We start from the raw sequence: 16,500 nt of genomic DNA on the forward strand, positions 1-16,500 counted from the left end.
GATGTTATTACGCAGTAGGGAACAACAAAAGACCCTTTTTCTTTGGCACCCCAGAGATGTATTAGGAGTAGCTAAAGTTAGTTCTTAGAGAATGGGAAGCATTAATGTGGTTTTCTCTTTACATGACTGTATTGGCCATTGATGTTCCTCACAGATTGCAACACTGGCCAGAATTATTTCTGCTTTGGCTCAGGAGGTGGCAGTGACCTGACAGCCTTACTGAAAGCCACCACCCCTTTCATCCACAGACCCTTTTGTAGTGGCAAGAGGTTGTATACATCAGGTTTCTAATAAAGTCAGGCTTCAAACTCATTTACGCTTCAACCTTACCTCAGCAATGACACTTCAGTGAGTCCGTGTGGATGGAAGTTGGGTCTCTGGTTTCCTAAATTCCTTCCAGGGAATGTGTTATTTTTTGTGCTGATTCACAGTGCTGACACTGACAGCACCGAAGGATGACTGGAGGCTGCAGATCTGTAGTGAGAGTAAAACTGAGCATTTGGGTACTTTTTGAGGTCTTGCATGACGTGATACTAATTCAGGAGAAACCGTGAGACAGAAATGGATATTGTTTTATGTGCATTGCTTATGTAGCACAGTACAAGGTACAAACAGTGTATTTTGTTTCTAGCAGGTGAGTGATAAAACAGAAATGAGACCATCAAGATGTGATATGAAATTCCATCTATGTCTTGCTGCAAAGGCTTCCGGCACTGCCTGATTTTTCATGCCTCAAGTATGATGAAGAAACTAGCTGCATACTTTTCATTCCGTGTGGTGTAACTTCCATTATTTTCTGATGAGGGCTCTCTTGCCATTGATAATACTTCCCCTCATCTTTTCCAGTGGAGAAAAGCGAAATACACCTCTGTTGTGTTGTGGGGAGAGCTAGGCTTAAAAAAGGAAAACAAAAGCCATGCATATATGCATGTTAAGGAGAGAAAATCTTGCAATAAATCCTTTCCCTCCCTTTGGCGGTACCTGTACTATTTATTTATTTATTCGAGTAAGCATGTAAAAATGTACTGTCAAAGGGGATATGGAGATGAATGCACAGAATGAAATTCACCACCACGATAAGTGGACTCAATTTTGTTGCCTTTGTTAGACTCGTGCCTGCCGCTAGTGCTAAATCAGGCTGATTGACTGTGATTGCACTCACTATTGAAAAGGCAGTTTGTAGTGTGGAAACTTTCTCGCTCAAACATGACAAACATAATCTAAAATTTAAAAGATGTCCCAAAGACTGAGTCCTAGAGGTAGACTATGCTAAGGGCGTGAGCAGAAGCAATAAAGATGTGGAACAGGAGGTGTATTTGGGAGGTGGAGGGGGAGTTGCATATATATGTGGGCATGAATGAAAATGAGGTGGCTGAGCCATGACTGTGCCTGAACACTGAGCACTCTGGCCCTGCAGGCTGAAAGATCTCCTCCTCCACCTTTGATTCTCTTACCTTTACTTTTTCTCCCTCTAAAAAAGCTTTGAATTTCTTTAATGCTGGCAAACTAAGGTTCTGCTCTTTTAAGAGTCCAGTAATACAGGCTGAGCATTTGCCATTTGAACAAACAGACAGATAAAGCCCAGATAAGACACCCCTCAGCTTCCACGTCAGAGACCACAACCTGTAAGGTACTTTCTGGTCCCAGTACCAAGCTTTGTTTCGTTAGTGTTCCCAAGACCCAAAGAAGATAAGGTTTTATCTCTGTACAGCACTTTCTGACAAGGATTCCCCGGTGAATAATGTCAAACCGACTGTTTTTCTCAGCTACCAGTGAAATTGAGCATGTTATGGGATGGAATATGGCATGTATTCAAATGATGCATTGCAGCAGTCAACAAACATTAAGGCTAAGAAGTGTGGTTCAGTTTGGAAGTGAAATATGGGTTTTAGGTGAGCAGAAGGCAAATGAATCATACTAGGATTTGGGAATGAGATGCTCTGTGAATTTTACGGGCAGGCTGTTGAGTTTTTTAGAGGAAGAAGTAGACACACTTTCTGTTACATGTTCAATGCAAGCTCTGAAGAGAGAAATGGCTGGTTTATTCCAGGACTTCTGTGCAGTGCTGAATTTTCATCTGTCCCACTTTCATGGGAGACTGCCAGCAACTACACCTCCAAATCCCAGTGCAGTCTAACACTAGTAAAAGCTGTGTCCTTGGGCACTTTATTTACTTTAATAAAATAAATAAGTAGGAGCAGCTGTACTTGGTCAAACTGCAGATCAGTCTAGCCCAGGCTTGGTTTGTTTTAAAAATGAGATTTAATTTCACTGAAAGAGCTTGAGAGGAGGCCTGCATGGTTGTTTAAAGACTTAAATGAAAAGAAAGTATCAGGCATATCTCCAGGAAGCGTGTTTTAATTTACTGGGGAAAGATACCATGAGAGCCAAAGGCAGTTGTTTTGAAGCCAGATTAAAATCAACTGAAAAATTTGGCATGTGTTTTTAGCAACAAACTGCTCAGTGATGTGTATGACTGCACATTGTTTCATAACTGTAAGACAAATGGCCTTGAAGAGGGGCGAGCTTTAGACACCCCTTGAAGAAGATTGGTGCTCAATACAGATGTAGTTGAGTGGAACTTAAGATAACTAAGATAACATAGATCAGATCTGCTAATAAACCTTTCTGCTCTTCACTTTGCTTAACCTGACCTTCTAAGAGCGGATGGCATCAAAGCATGCAGCTAATTGTAACTGTCTGTTTTCAGCACACAGAAGTAGTTAAATCTTTTCTTTTTTTTGTGTTTTGTATTTTGGGATGGTTTTTTTTTTTTGCTTAAAGTTTGCACGATGCATCTTTTGGGTCACTTAAGAGTCCGTGGTGGAGGCTTTAGAAGACAGTGGAGAAGAAAAGGTTAATTTGTAATTGAAATGGCACCGGGAATTTCTTGCTGTGACGCAGGGCCTGCTGCTAGCTGGGGGTCTGCAGTTAAAATAGCCATAGCTGGGCTGAGAGCAGCAGAGAATCATGGTACTAGCGCTTTCAGTAAAACCAATATATAAACAAAGTGTCACCAACAGCTGGAATTGAGAGGTATCGGCTCTGAAGTTAAATAATGATAACATAAAACCTTCAGCAGTAGATTTTTGAGGTCTCTTGTGAACAAATAAAATACTGTCATCACCTCTCTGCAAGTGCTGCAGTGGAAGCTGATGCATCACGTGGGAATTACAGCACAGGTCTGTGCATCAGGTCATTGATAATTAAATCACCTTGTGTGAACCACTCAGCTGTGTTTACCTCTCTCTAAATGCTCTGGTTCACATTACCTCACACGGAGGTGAACAGACTGACCCACAGCTGGCACAGCTACTGGTCCCAGAGCAGCTCGTGTATCTGAACCCAGAGCTTCCAGTTTATCACTCCTCAGCCAGAGTTTCAGTCTCATGTTCTTCCCTCTGTATCTTTTAAGCATGCAGGAGGCATTGAGGGGATTTTCAGACTAGTTGCAGCATTTCTCAAGATGATTGGGGTAAGATGGAGCCGCTCACTGCCTTATCTGGCCGATTGGTCCTGGGTGACTGATGGGCTCTACTCTGTGTCCTCTACCTGTTCTTCCTGCATCATACCTGAGGTCCTGTGCATTGCCATAGATAACAGCTGGTGAGACTACCACATCCAAGAGGAAAGTAAACTTGGAGGTGTGGAGCAGATCAGAAAGAATCTGTGAATTGCTACGGAGTTCCAGACCCTCACCAGGAGAATGGGGCACTTTGAGGATGCTTAATTAGGAATTTTTGCTTAAGTGGCAGAGCTGTTGCAGACCCAGGTTCAAAAGAAATGCTTAATTTAAAAAACAAATCTTGATACTTAGAGCAAGATGTAAAAACTTTTTCCTATATTGTAGCTTTTGGGCATCCCATTTATCCCAAACAATAGGTGAGTAGGTACCTAGCAAGACTTGATCTCTTCCACAGAGAGCTAATCAGCCTTGGCAGATGGGAGCTGTGGATTTCAGGAACTCAAAAACTGGGCATCTTTGTTTTGGTGTTGAAGCAACCATATTTAGTTGAGTATATATTGCACCTGGTTCACATCATTCCCTGCAGCAGCTGCTCATCATTTCAGAACAACACTTCAGAGAAATGGAAGTGTACAGACTTACTGTAAGGACTGCAGGGAGATTATGCAGGTGTGACCCAGGATGGATTCAGCGGCAGCATTGTATTCTCAGTGCTTCCTTCTGCTTCCGCGGTGTCAGATGTACTTCCCAAAGCCAGAGCTGAGGTGGGTTTATGTGGGTAGCAAAATAGAAAGAAAACCATCCAAATAAATTAATTGACCCAGAAAGGGACCTCAGTGGTGCTAATAGCTTAAAGAGGTGTGGGCATCCAGTGTATTGTGCATCAGAGTCTAGTAATAAGGTAATACTCTACTTGAAATGTGATTGCTTTGAATTTTGATAGGACCAGATTCCCTAGTCTGTGCATATACCTCTTACTCTATGTTCCCAGAATGGGTGGGGATGCAGTCTGCAGTAGTGTTTCAAGGTAAAAAGAGCAGAATTAAAGAAAAAAAATGTCCATGCAAACTTTACCAGTACAGTTCTCAGTTTCAGGAAAAAAATGCTTTTGATGAAGTGGTCTGGGATTTTTGTCAGAGTGTCAGCTAGGAGGCTGAGACTACATTTTTGGCTGTGTAAAGCTTTTGCTTGTGGGAAATGTGTTGGGTTTTTGCTTACCTTTGAAATTCAGACCTGTGGTCTTCTGTTTCAAGGGCCTGCAGCTGGTAAGAAACAACTCTGAAAGCAAAATATCTTTCCATCTCTGACCACGCAGCAGTAGTACGACATGCCTGACCACCTCTCTCCCAGATACACAGGCAGCCTTCAGAGAAAATTTCCCTGTCAGGAGATTCTTGGTCAAGTAAAAACAGAATAAGCTCAAGTTATTTCCTGTTTCTTTCAAAGGACAGGGTTGGAGCCAGTAACCTTTCAAGACAGGAAAAAGCTGGGGAAAGGCAAATCCTGACAACTTCCCTTCTGCTTTCCACAGAGGACTAGTGCTCATTTCTGCTTCCGGAATGGGAAGCTGGACTTGCGGTGGATGGGTCTCCAGCCATTCCATCTGCCTTTCGAATTGAACTATTTTTTAACCTTATTTTTATCTGACTGCAGATTTCCATGCTCCCTCATGGATGATTTTCTGCGTATGGCGTTTTTGTCTGGACATGAAGCCAAATCAAGCAGTTTCTGCCTGTTCCTGAACTTGTTAGTATTCAGGAGACTGGACACATCAAACCAAGGCTATGTTTTAAATGTCCAAACTAATTTGTCAAATGCAAGGCACAAAAAATAGAGTTGCCTGTCTTTTTAAGAGCCATCTATCCTTGTCATTTTTGCCCTGTTTATATAAGCAGTATATAAGAGGACAAATAATATCTATACCATTGTCAAAGGAAGTGAAGAATGAAGAGGTGTCCATGACATATACAGGCATTCGGGCATTCTACAAAGAAACTTGTTCACATTTACAAAGTCGTCATGGCATTCAGAAAGCAGAAAGAGTTGCCTTCAGTAGTAGCAGAAACCTTTAAATCAATAACTCCTTTTCTTCTTTCCCTGTCTTCAGTGTATCTTGCAGCTGGACTGAGAAGAACACCCCATAAGGCTACCTGGGGCTTGATTTAGTTTTGCTTCCTTTTCAAAGATGAGCCCAATTCTTCTCTTACAGGATTTCTTTCACTATTAAAGAACTTCCCAATTGGAAACCTCAGTTGAGAGGGCATAGGTAGTAAAGACCTCTCTAAATACTCTCTTTCAGGAATGGATGTTTCACTCTTAACTAGGCTTTTCTTTTCCCAAACTGTTCTGATTGCAGGTAGAGGAAAAGAGAGGGTCAGGCGTCATGTGTTCTTGAGAGACTTCAAAGGTGTCTTTGCTATTGTAAAGAGTGGAAGAAATCAACATCATTATAACTACTTGATCAAAGTATTTCCCTCCTTATACTAAAATTTCTTAAAGCCAAGGTTTTCATGAGGCCTTTTTGTAACTAATTGTCTCTGCTATCTTTTTATTTATTTATTTATTTAAGGGAAGGGGAATAGTCATTCCATTTGCAGTTAGCAACCCTTGTCCGTCTGTCAGATGGGTGTATATTTACAGGAATTAATGAATGCCTGTTTCTAATTTCTCCCCTTAAAACAAAGGTTACACCGTCGTTGTCTCTGGAAAGCTTTTGGACCAGCTTGCTTTTGTGTGCGTGCACCATTTTTTGGTACCACACCAAGCACACTGTTGAGACTCTAGTAGTGACCGAAGGAACAGAAGGAGATTTTGAGGCTTGGAGATAAACCCTGTTCATGTGGCTAAAACTCTAAAACCCCAACAGTGATCTGCTGGAGAGCGGATGGAGTTCTGGGCTCTATCGTGCACTCCCCATGCCCATCTCTGCGGGGTAAAACAGCTTCTGCCCTGCCGCCTCTGAACATGGGGTCCTCCAGCACCAAATGTGAGAAGGACTTGAACTCTACTTGATCTTCAGGAAGGCAGCCAGCCGCGGGAAGGCTGGTATTTCCTCAGCCTCTTGTATTGGGTCTGGCTGAGATGGAGTTAAGTCTCCCTAGCTGCTTGTGGTACTGGCATTTAAATGCTCTTGCTCAATCCAGTCAGCTGCATATCATTCTGTTCTGGGGAAGGTCAGAGCAGTTCTGGAAATGATGCAGCTCCAAAAGGTATCAACTTTACTCCTTTTACCCCCCCGTAGAGCTAGTCCTCACCTACAGTCCTTGCCTACAGAGGGTGGAAGCAAGGACAGGTAGCCTGGGAGGAATGCAGAGAAATTGTCTGAGGAGTCAGGGATCAAGGTAGAAAAGCTAAAGCCCCGATAGAATTAAATTTGGCCAGGGACATCAAGGGCAACAAGAAAAACTTCTGTAGGTATGTTGGTGATAAAAGGAAGACTAGGGAAAACGTGGGCCCTCTCTGGAAGGAAATGGGAGACCTGGTTACTCAGGACATGGAGAAGGTTGAGGTAATCAATGACTTCTTTGCCTCAGTCTTCACCAGCAAGTGCTCCAGCCACACCACCCAAGTCACAGAAGGCAAAGGCAGGGACTGGGAGAATGAAGAAGCACCCACTGTAGGAGAAGATCAGGTTCGAGACCGTCTAAGGAACCTGAAGGTGCACAAGTCCATGGGACCTGATGAGATGCATCCGCGAGTCCTGAGGGAACTGGCAGATGAAATGGCTAAGCCACTATTCATCATATTTGAGAAGTCATGGCAGTCTGTTGAAGTTCCCACTGACCGGAAAAGGGAGAACATAACCCCCATTTTTAAAAAGGGAAAAAAGGAAGACCCAGGGAACTACAGGCCAGTCAGTCTCACCTCTGTGCCCAGCAAGATCATGTAGGAGATCCTCCTGGAAACTGTGCCAAGGCACATGGAAAATAAGGAGGTGATTGGTGACAGCCAACATGGCTTCACTAACGGCGAGTCAGGCCTGACAAATTTGGTGGCTTTCTACGATGGGGTTACAGTGTTGGTGGATAAGGGAAGAGCAATGGACATCATCTACTTGGACTTGTGCAAAGCATTGACACTGTCCCACATGACATCCTTGTCTCTAAATTGGCGAGATATGGATTTGATGGATGGACCACTAGGTGGATAAGGAGTTTGCTAGATGGTCGCACTCAAAGAGTTGCGATCAATGGCTCAACATCCAAGTGGAAGGCGGTGATGAGTGGCGTTCCTCAGGGGTCCATATCAGCACCAGCACTGTTTAACATCTTTGTCAGTGACATGGACAGTGGGATTGAGTGCACTCTCAGCAACTTTGCCAACGACACCAAGCTGTGTGGTGCGGTTGACACGCTGGAGGGAAAGGATGCCATCCAGAGGGACCTTGACAGGCTTGAGAGGTGGGCCCGTGTGAACCTCATGAAGTTCAACAAGGTCAAGTGCAAGGTCCAGCACCTGGATCAGGGCAATCCCAAGCACAAAGACAGGCTATGCGATGGGTGGATTGAGAGCAGCTCTGCAGAGAAGGACTTGGGGTGTTGGGGTTGACGAGAAGCTCAACATGACCCAGCAGTGTACGTTTGCAGCCCAGAAAGCCAACCATATCCTGGGCTGCACCAAAAGAAGCATGACCAGCAGGTCAAGGGAGGTGATTCTCCCCCTCTACTCCACTGTCATGAGACCCCACCTGGAGTACTGTATTCAGCTCTGGGGCCCCCAACGTAAGAAGGACATGGACCTGTTGGAGTAAGTTCAGAGGAGGTCCACAAAGATGATCAGAGGGCTGGAGCACCTCTCCTATGAAGACAGGCTGAGACAGTTGGGGTTGTTCAGCCTGGAGAAGAGAAGGCTCTGGGGAGACCTTATAGCAGCCTTCTAGTACCTCAAGGGGGCCTACAGGAAAGCCAGAGAGGGACTTTTTACAAGGGCATGTAGTGATAGGACAAGGTGTTAATAGCTTTAAACTGAAAGAGGGTAGATTTAGATTAGATGTAAGGAAGAAGTTCTTCACTGTGAGGTTGCCCAGAGAGGTTGTGGATGCCCCCTCCCTGGAAGTGTTCAAGGCCAGGTTGGATGGGGCTTTGAGCAACCTGGTCTAGTGGAAGGTGTCCCTGCCCATGGCGGGGGGGTTGGAACTAGATGATCTTTAAGGTCCTGTCCCATCCAACCCAAACCATTCTGTGATTCATACAGTAGTAACCGTGCAAGGGGGAAACATCACTTTTTTAAAAAACGGAGAGTGATGAGAAATGCCGTGGCTGCCCATCAAGTGAATGTATTTGTCGTTTGGTGTTTATATGGCTGATGAGCGCTCTGCACTTCACCAGTGCTGTGTTCTGCCAGGGTTTTTTAAAGGTCCTTGAGAAGCCTTTACGGCAAGTGAAGTAACCTTGGCAAGATCCTGCGTTACTCTGTGCCCTGCCCAGCATTCCTGTAGTTCTTGCCATTTCCTGCCCCTTACGACATGGCTGTGGCTTTGGACAGCAGGCGCGTTTTGTATTTCCCAAACTAATTATGTTTTAAATGTCTTTATCTGTGAGGGTTTTTACTGCGTGCTGTGGATTTGCACAAGGGCGAGGGGATTTTTATTTTGTGTAATTACACACTGGTTTGTGGCTCTGTTTTATTTCCTCTTTCATCCTCCTCCTCCTCTCTGTTCTACCTGAAACGTTAAATTAAATCTAACATAGCGATAGGTTTAGATGGAGGCGACACTTGGCTATGCCGGTTCCCTGGTGACTTTAAACTGCTGGCTGCAATACTGCAAACAAATTCAGACCCTGGCTTGGCCAGCAGTTCCTCCCAGCTCTCTGTATGTTCTCTCTCCAGGCTTTATTTTACCTACACTATTGGAGACTGCGGAGTCACAGCCTATGTCTCATTGTTATGCATGGCTGGGAAATATTCCTGTACTTATTTGCATTCATTAGCTGTTGGTAGTTCCTCTGTTGAGGTCTCTAGCCTTGTTTTTACAGTGCTTTTGGCAGTGTTTCTGCACTTGGTGTGTGAATTTTTATGATCTGTTGCATGTTATTCATGCAATTTCCTGCCCTGTAATGGTATCAGTTTTCCAGACACAGAGGAATACAAACGAAAACCCAGGAGCCTGCATTAGCATAAAATGTCCCAGTTCTGTCAGTTTGATTAATTTGTCTCTTTGTCTCCACTCTATATGATAAGTGCTATTAATGGTTGCAACACTTCATATGTCAAAGTCTTTCTTCCTAATGACTTGAAAATGTGGTTTATTTCCCCCTTTTTTGTATTATTTTTCTCATTTAGCATTCCACTCAAGTATAGATTTATGCCATGCTCTTTCATTATCTTACTGGTTGCAGCACTGGAGTGATTACATATGGTGTAGGGTATGAGCAAAGATACGATCCCAGGGGCAGCAGCTGCTGATGCAAGCTGAAAATAGATCCAGCGTATGCTCAGCACTTTTCCCAGAGGTCTTTTATTTATTAGGAACAGTCTTGGTACAGGACAGCTCGGACCCTCATTTAGCAAGATGACTTTTTGCCTTTCAAGAACAGTGCAATGACTTTGCTCTATTTACTGTCTGCTGTGTAATTTTTTTTCACTGCCTCCTGTCGAAGTGGTGACTTTACCGAACGTAAATTGTAATATAATCCTGATTTATAATGAAGTCAAGAAACGACAGGCTCCATTTGAAGTAATGGAACTTGACAGATCGAAGGTTTAAATTAAATAATCCTATTTGTAAGACAGCATTTGTACATGGTACACTGATTTAAAACGAACTTCAGTTCTTCTTCAGCGAATCCTTTACCGTTCTCTGTGTTTTGCCCTCCATAGAGGCTTTTGGGGGAACAAAATTCATTTGGAGAGAGCATGTTTGTCGTTGTAAACCTGTGTGGAACAATACACTGTTTTCTTTCCCTTAGCAAAGAAGTTCTCATAAATCGTTTCACAGAAGAACTCTTTAATTAAAGAGGAAAAATTAATGTAGGTCAGTTATTCAGGGCAAGCCACATCTAACCTGCTTCGGTGGCCAGAAGAGCCCAACTGCTGAGAATGAGGAGAGGGAGGATGCTGGAGGGAAAATAGTGAGGAAGGCTGCGGCTTGACTTTTCCCCTCCCATGAACGGAGGTTCATCGTAGCAGTGATGTGTACGGAGGGAGAAGATTGCCTCCTCCGAGCTGTCCTTCCCTCACAGCTGGCAGAGGGGGACGCTCGAAGATGGCGTTTTCTCCTGCCTCTGCGCCCCGCTTCTCTTCCTCCGTCACCATCGTACCGAAGCGGGCAGCCGGAGCCCCGGGGTGCGCAAATCGAAAGGTGGTCACGCCATGGCTGGCTGCGTGGAGCTGGCAGTGAACGCAGAAGTGGGGGTCGGTGGAACAAAAGGCTTCTAGACGATGAAAAGAGACCAGGCAAGGAGCGTGAGATGCTGGAGGAATGATGCAAAAGCGCAGAGAAAAAGGGCAGCGGGATAAAAACACAAAAGGTACAGCGCAGGATTTTTCTGGCCTAGATCGAGGGAAGCTATTTTAGAAAATGCCCCCTTCCCTTTTCTCTCACTCAGCACTGCATTTTCGCCTTCCTTTCTGGCTGCATTTAGTTGCTGCTGCCCCTGCCTGTCAGCTTTCTGATTTTCCTTCGTACCTGTCTGGGATGCGGCCCTTGCATACTCAGCTTGGTAACGTGTCTCGTGCTGGCCATGTCACCCTGCCATCGCCCCGAGTCGTCAGCTTCCCTGCAAGCCCCAACGCAGAAAACGTCGCTTTTGCACCCGTTGTGTTTGTGCGGCGCCGGCTGCCCTCAACGCGGGGCTCGGGCCCGCGCCGCTTCCCCGCCGGCGGCCTGGCCCGGCCTTTACCTTTGCCTCTCCCCGCCGGTGGCCAGGTCTGTTGCGGTGGCCTGGTAGGGAAGAGCTGGACAAAGCAGGGGCTTTACTTGGCGCTTTCCTGGGAAGACATTAAAGGTGTCTTGGGGCTGGGCGGTTACTAATCCGCAGGGCCCGGCTCAAAAGAGGGCAGCCTCTCCCCCATCGGGGCCATGAGAACGGGCTGCCTGGACTGGAGCCTCGGCGTCATATCTGCCCTGCAGTGAGTGGTTTCAGGTCCAAGTAGTTTATTTTTCTCCTCATTTTAATGAGCTACACTAATGAACAGACGGTGAGGAAGACAAGATGACTGCCGAGGAGGGTGTTGCTCAGGCGAGGGGGTTGGAGCCTGGCCTGGGGACTTTGGGGCAAGAGGCTCCTGCTCTCCAAGCGATTAAGAACTTTTTTCCCCAGTGCTTGCAGGGAAGTAATAACTTCTATTAATGAGAAACCAAGCCCGAGTTCCCTGCTGCTGTCAAGAAGGGACAGGACTCAGGAGTATCGCTAGGGAATGTGAGGAAAAACGAGCTCACAAAGCCAAAGCAGCGCAGGCCAGCAGAGGAGGCGAAGGCGAGGAGGATCTACACAGCAATCACGGCATTGATATTGTGTGGGCCCTTGCTCCTCATCTAGGGAGAAAAAGCAGCGAGGCCCAAGAATAGAAGTCCATCGGGAGGTTTTAGAGCTGCTGCTGGTAGCCTGCACATTGCCCCATCTCCCTCCTCCGACAGACGTGTGCATGGCTACAAGCACGGCTTTCTGTTCACTTGGAATTAACGGGATTATATACGGCGGGAAAGGAGGCGGGGTACGCTGAATTCTGCAAACACAGAGCTTCAGCCCGTCCTGCTTGATCTTTAGAAAAATAAATAAAATAAAATAGCAAGAATGAATTCCAGGATGATTCAGTATGCAAATAAACTGTTTTTCATTACTCACAGCACACATAAATGTGCAGTGGTGACTGAGGCAGCAGAATAACACTTCACTGTTCATTATTTTATCAGACAGTGATAATTGTAGTTAATATTTTCTTAGTAGTGTCTCTGAGAGTTTATTTATACTGTTAATAATCTGAGCAGCTGTAATGATGCTGGCTGCCAGAGCTGTAGCCTTTTAGAAGCACTCTAGTGTGGCAATGATACGATGGTAATAGAAATCCAAGGAGAAAATGATCTTTTCGGAGCAGATGGGGCTAATTCAGTCCCTTTCACACACGTTCACGTTCTCTAGTCTCTTTCTCACACTAGCATGCGTGGGTGCACGTGAGCATATGTAGACACACACCACACACAAATAGCTGTAAAGTCCCGACTTCCACTCTCCCAGGAAGTCACATGTCAAGCTGGAAATGCCATCATTTTTCTACTTGGAGAATATTTCTGGGGCTCCTAGGGTAGATAGCATTTTCTACCCCTCGCTTTCTGGATAGATCTTAAAAATCTCACGTATGAAGCAGAAAGGGGGAAGTCAGTTCCTTGGGGACCGCCAGGCATGGGGTTGTGGCTGTGCTGGGATGCTGTTGCCCATCCTTCCTGTCCTTCCCTGCCTTCGACCGCTTTCCTGCAGGGCGCTCCTGCTGAGCCTGCACTCCTTTAGGGACTAGAAGAGCCATTTTACCTTTGCTCATAGCAGACATGACATATCAGCAGGAAGGCAAATGCCTCCGATTTTTTCTGGTGGGATTTATGGAGCATAGCTAACCTTTTGGGCCTCCGCACGAGGAGTTGACTGCTCCTCGTGGAGGACAGGAGGGGACCAACTTTGCCAGCTCAGCAGTGGCTGGTTCTCCTTGCAAACCTGCTTTGCTGAGCTGAGTGGATGTCATTGATGAAATGTGAACACCAAGCAGTGGAACAAAAGCCACCGTAATCCTCAGATCTGTTAATAGGCATGCAAGAACAAAAATGAGGTGAACGCAGAAAAATTGCATGTCCAAATACCAGAAATTAAAAGGCAAGGCGGGGGAAGAGGGGAAGGAAAACTGGAACAAATGCAGCATTTGGCAGGTTTTGTTTTAAAACCATGATGCCTGCAGGAAGCCGGGTTCTTTATACAAGGTTTCAGCCTACCAGTTAATAATTGTAATTGCCGGGTTACCTTGTGGAGCGCAGTAGTAAAGCCTTTGACATTCAGTTCCTTCCACAGTCCAGCAAAAGCATCTCTGGATTTGAAATGTTACGGTATTTGCTGGACTGGACTCTCTGCTACCCCAGTGTAAGGATGCCGATGATTTTATATCCTGTGCCATGCCGGCGCACGGCCATGGGCAGTGCTGGAAGCGTTGGCATCATCAGCCCTGGGGAAACCATGGCAGAGCATCCATGAGCTGCATTGGATGTTTCCCAGCCCCGTCTCCTGAGCCTGCTTCTTCTCCAGCTCCTTTGTCTTCTGATTTAGTTCTCTTCCTCAGAGTGCAGCCTTGTGTTTTCCTAAATCATATCTGACAGATCCTGTTTCTTCCTCTCCTACACTACACAAAGTATAATAGTAGGGCTTGTAGTGAGATGCCTTGCTGTGAAGTATTCCTTGTTTTTATAAAGTAATTACAGTGTATTTAATGCACTGTGTATTTAATACACTGTATTATATAGTCTGTTCGCATAAATAAATTCTGCCGTGCTTGGGAAAGAGTATTGGTGTAATTTACAGGTCTTTGTAATTTTTCTGTATTGTTGTGTTTGTTTGTGTATTAATTGCAGCTTTGGAAACTCTGAAGCACTCCTCTCCACACCCTCTGAATTAGCAAATTTCTACACGCATCTTCATTTTCTGCCTATTTGTGTATTTCCTAATGCAACTTGGAGGCTTCTAGAGTTTTTTTCTTCATTCTAGAAGTTCTTAAACTGCTTTTTGTTTTCCCTTTTTTCTCCCCGCTTTGGCTCATGTTGTGCACCTAAAGAGATCTTTCACAGACTCTTCTCTCACAATTTATATTCTGTGAAAGTTTTCCCACTCCTTCCTCCCCCTCCTCACTGCTCAACACTTTCTCCCTTTTTTTTTTTCTTTTTTAATCTGGGGGTCAGTTTAGTTTTCCTTTTGCAAAAATATGGGACTGATTTTAATTTTAAATTACAGTTACACTTTAATTCTGATGATGCTCTTGGGTTAAAATCTTTTCATTTCTGCCTGTTTCTTCCCTGCCGGTTTCAGCATGGCTTGCATAGGCACCCAAGGAGAGAAGGTAGCATTTCTGCTGAGCCACCCTCCTGTGTCATCCTTCATTACTGTGTTCCAGGTTTCTTAAGGTGCAGGTTGCATTGGAAAAACAAATGTATTGCAAACTGCTAGTTACCACAGCCGTATTTCCCTTTGCTTTATCTTCTAGTTCATGCCTGAGTGTTTAAATTGCTAATTAGTGCTGCTGTTTTTTATGTGTTCTGTGTTGATTCAGTCATGTCATAGCCAAGTTGTTCCTTCAGAGAAAAGGTTATTTGAAACATTCTCATCTCTAATTTTCTTTCTAACACCTCCACCCAGAGCCTGACCTCAGCAGCCTGAAAGTTCTTCTCCAAGCTTTTTCACCTATGCTTGCCTGCAGGTACTCTTTTGGCCATAATTTTGAATTTTCTGTGTTCTCCAGTTATGCCCTGGGCAGCCTCTAACATCAACAACATAACCCAAACCACATAATTAGTTAGGAAAAATTTGTCTCCTTCTGCTGAAGGTGTTTTCTCCAAACAGTGGCATTTCAGCTGTCATTCCTCCAGCTTGATGCATAGTATTACAGGCAGTATTCTCTTAATGGTTTAATAAACTAGTGTTTGACTTCAATACAAGTTGCCAAATGAGCTTTTAAAATAAGAGCTCTGACAGGTGCCAGGTGGCAGGTTTGCTTGCAGAGGTGTAAGAAGTTCCCCCCTCCAGCCCACGAGCTGCTTTGCCGAAGGCGTTGTGCCGCGATGGGGTGGCAGAGGGAGGTGTCTGTCCCCCAGTGCCAGCACAGCTGCCCCCCCGGCAGCCCCTCGCCTCCGTGCAGACCTGCCTGCCTTGGCTGCTGAGCTTCACGTCCCGCGCTGTGGCCTGGAGGAGCGGCCATGCAGGGAAACGTTCCCTTACGTTCAGCAAACCTCTGCAGGCAGTAAAACCCAGAGCAGCCCAGCGGGGTGTGCCAGGGGATGTCCGCCAGAGACCAATGGTTGCGGTAGATGGGATCCAGGTGGTGCATCCCTGCTATGGATAGGCACTGGATGTTCCAGTCCTATAGCCTTTCAGTTTTGCAAGCGTATTCATCTATGTTTGGTAAAGATGCCTGCTGTTTTTTGCATTGACATGTGTCAGCAGCAAAGTATTGAGGCTTATGCCTGGTGATTCCTAACTTCCTTCTTAATAAACAGTGTATTTTCTGAAAGGTGTGGCAAATTCAACAAATTAATTTCCCCTAAAAATTTTTAGCGATGGGAAGGATGCTGAAAATGCCCAGGGATACCATCAGGATTTCCAAAAGTAAATTCTTTGTTTTGATTTGAAACCAATCTCACTTTTGAAAAGTCAAAAGAATTTCAGCTGGGCTTCAATAACTCTGAGATGAAATAAAACTAGAAGTTGTGGATTAAAATAAGCGTTGCAGTTGGATCAGAGATTACTTTCTTTTTACTTTTATTATTCTGAATTTTAGCTTTTTTTATTCCTTAGACATCTTCTGATTCTGTCACCCCCTTTGATTGGTCTGACATTACTGGTCCCAGGCTTGAGGGCCAGGATTTTTGAGAATGCTTCGAAGTTGGGGCCATTACCACAGTGACTTTGATTTGGAAAAACACAAGTATGCGGGTGCCTTAACTCTTTCGCTCCACCCATAAGTCACACGCGGTCGAACGCTGACATAACCAATAACATGGGCATTGATCCGCTGGCTCTTTACGTTTGGCGATCAATTCTGAGCCACTTGCCCCGCCGTCAGCGCTGACGCACTTCTCACGGGGTGATGGCCACGGTTTGCAATTATTGCTCCCCATCCTCAAGGCGAGTCTAGTGTGAATGACCTCTCCTTCCTCCCTGTCTCACCTCCTGCGGTCGCACCTGCCGCCCGGGAGCATCGTGATGCTCTGCAGGCGCTGAAGGTTATGGGTCTTTCCCTCCCTTTCAAGTGGGGAGGGAGGAGGCCTTTTGAAGTGCTGCCCCTGGATGTGTTTGTTATGCCGGAGAGAGGAAAATGAGAAGTCATTTGGTTTCCTCCTTCGATTT

At 45.3% G+C, this 16,500-nt stretch overlaps 1 protein-coding gene across 1 annotated transcript in view; it reads left to right on the forward strand.

Annotated features, from left to right (window-relative positions):
- BACH2 (BTB and CNC homology 1, basic leucine zipper transcription factor 2) overlaps positions 1–16,500 on the forward strand; it is a 148,795-nt gene that overhangs the window by 105,372 nt on the left and 26,923 nt on the right. The window lies entirely within an intron of this gene.

The sequence above is a fragment of the Haliaeetus leucocephalus genome, unplaced genomic scaffold (assembly GCF_000737465.1).
Source record: "Haliaeetus leucocephalus isolate CR32 unplaced genomic scaffold, Haliaeetus_leucocephalus-4.0 Scaffold195, whole genome shotgun sequence".
Classification (NCBI taxonomy): Eukaryota; Metazoa; Chordata; class Aves; order Accipitriformes; family Accipitridae; genus Haliaeetus; species Haliaeetus leucocephalus.